This window comes from Mirounga angustirostris, unplaced genomic scaffold, assembly GCF_029215605.1.
Source record: "Mirounga angustirostris isolate CCGP_5_RB_7025 unplaced genomic scaffold, mMirAng1.0.hap1 SCAF_7, whole genome shotgun sequence".
Taxonomy (NCBI): Eukaryota; Metazoa; Chordata; class Mammalia; order Carnivora; family Phocidae; genus Mirounga; species Mirounga angustirostris.
The window spans coordinates 6,683,408-6,686,373 of record NW_026991715.1 but is presented as its reverse complement, the minus strand read 5'-3'; positions in this window follow the sequence as shown (position 1 = coordinate 6,686,373).

Below are 2,966 nucleotides of genomic sequence, written 5' to 3'. Positions count from 1 at the left end.
CTCAAATAATAGCCTTTCTCGATCTGGGGCCTGGTCTGACCCCACCAAAGCCAATTAGCTGAGTCACAGCCTGGCCCATTTCTGAGTATAGCTCCTGGGCCTGCCTGACCAGAAAGCCTGGCTGGAACACCTTAAAACTGCATAGCTCAGCAACATTCAAGCAGAGAGTATGGTAGGTAGAACTGATATTCACAGAGTAAAGCCAGTGGCACCATTCAACCAAGGAACTTGGAGAGTGATTTGGCTTGAGTCAAGACCACAAACAAAGAGTCTTTGGGATCCATAAGTCATTTCTCTCACCCTGTCCAGTGAGGAGAAGTAATTTATAGCCTCACCCATTGCTGAGTATAGCCCTATACACCTCCAGACTAGAAAGCCTGAGTGGGAACATTTAGGAAGCCACTTAGACCTGGTCTTCCCATGCTGCTCTTGCAGAGGAACTAAATTTAGTCTCACCCACCAATGAATGTAGCTCCAGTCTTCACCCAAGCAGAAAGATAGGCTAGAACATCTGAAAAACTGTGTAACCCAAAATATTTGAGCAGAGAGTATAATAGGGAGAGATGATTATCCTGACAACAGATTCAGTGGTCCCACTTGGCCAGGGTATTTGGAGGGATGTATCACCTTTAGTCAAGACAACAAAGAGCCTTGGCAGCCTTGGAGGCAGTTTTCATGCTCTACCTGTTTAGGAATTTGATTTAAAGCCCAACCCACTTCTGAAAATAGCCTGCAGTACACCTGACCAGGGAACTTAAGGAAAGTACATGGAAAGTTACTTAGCCCATCCAACATCCTTGCTTAGAAGGCAAATTGAACTCAGAACAGAGCCTGTGGCTTTTACTATCTTCAAGACAAAACCCTAAGTTCTACCTGCCAGGAATTTTGTTGTACAGTCTTGATTTACTTACATCTCCATACAACAGCCATGTAGGCCTTGGGTTCCATTTCAGTGTTCCACCAGCTAGTCATAGCCCTGACTATTGGTGAATATAGAACCAAGTTCCCAAGTCCAGTAATGCTGACCAGAAAACAAGACCACCACTGAACCCATTCTACAGCCTTGCTAGATGGGGATCCAATAAGCAATCCTATCCATCTGTTCTCAACAGCAACACCCGACCACTGTTCTTAAAGTGCAGGAAGCAGCCTTTCCCCAGAATAGACCCTGATAGCAAGCCCTACCCACCCAAGAATGTTACTAGCAGAATTGTCCAAAAATCCAAACTGAGTTGACTGCAGAAAAACTGTCTCTGCCAAAGTGAATCTGCAAAGTCTGGAAAAAGAGACTACTTAATTACATGCAGATATTAACATCAGAAATCAAGTGTCATAAAAAATCAACAATCATGAAAAATCAGGTAATTATGACATCACCAAAAACCAAAACAAAACAAAACAAAAATCATGGGCGCCTGGGTGGCTCAGTTGGTTAAGCAACTGCCTTCGGCTCAGGTCATGATCCTGGAGTCCCAGGATCGAGTCCCGCATTGGGCTACCTGCTCAGCAGGGAGTCTGCTTCTCCTTCTCCCGCTCCCCCCTCTTGTGTTCTCTCTCTCACTCTCTCTCTCAAATAAATAAATAAAATATTTTAAAAAAGGAATAAAAAAAGACAAGAATAATAAAAAAAGATAAAGCCTAAAGAACTTATGAGACACAGTCAAAAGAAATAATATCAACATTATGGGAATTCCAGTAGGAAAAGAGTAATAGAAAGAAATAGAAAGTATATTTAAATCAACAATGGCTGAAAATTTCCAAAATCTAAGGAGATAAATGGACACCCAGATCCATGGGGCCAAAGAAGTTGAACACAAAGATGGCAACACCAAGACAGAAATAAACAAAATGGAAAGCAGAAAAACAATAGAAAAGATGAGCAAAACTAAGAGTTGATTCTTTGAGTAGATAAGCAAAATTGACAAATCTTTAGCTAGATTAATCAAGGAAATAAAAGAAATGACCCAGATCAACACAATTATAAATTGAAGCAGAGACTTTACAACTAATTCCACAGAAATGCAAAAGATCATAAGGATCATAGGTGAAGGGAGGGAAAAATGAATAGGAAGAAATTATAGAGGGAGACGAACCATGAGAGACTCTTGACCCAGGAAACAAACTAAGAGTTGTGGAAAGGGAAGTGGCAGGGGGATGGGGTAACAGGGTGATGGGCATTATGGAGGGCACATGATGTGATGAGCATTGAGTGTTATACACAACTAATGAATCATTAAACACTACATCAAAACCTAATGATGTACTATATGTTGCCTAAGTGAATTTAAATAAAAAAATAAATAAAATGAATCAACAACAACAAAAAAGATAGTAAGAATCTACCATGAACAGCTATACACCAACAAATAGGATAACCTAGAGGGAATTGAAAATGTATTAGAAACATACAAAATATCAAGGCTTAATCATAAAGAAATAGAAATTGTGAATGTTAAAATTACTAGTAAGGAGATTAAATTTGTGATAAAATATTTCCAGTGAAAAAAATTCCAGGACCAGATAGTTTCATAGGTGAATTTTACTAAATATTTAAAGAAGAATTCATGCTAATCCTTCTCAAACTTTTCCAAAAAAATTGAAGAGGAAGGAACACACCCAAAATTATTTTATGAGGCTAGCATTACCCTGATACGAAAGTCAGAAAAGAATATTATCAGAAAAGAACTACAGGCCAATATCCCTGATATATATAAATGCAAAATTTGTCAATAAAATACAGCAAGCAGAATTCAAAAACTCATTAAAAAATATCTACCATGATCAAGTGGGATTTATAACTGGTATGCAAGGATAGTGCAGCATATACAAATCAATAAATGTGATACATCACACTCATAGAATGAAAAAAATTTATATGATCATCTCAATAGACTCAGAAAAATTATATGACAAAATTTATCATCCATTTATAATAAAAACTCTCAACAAATTAGATTTAAGAGAAA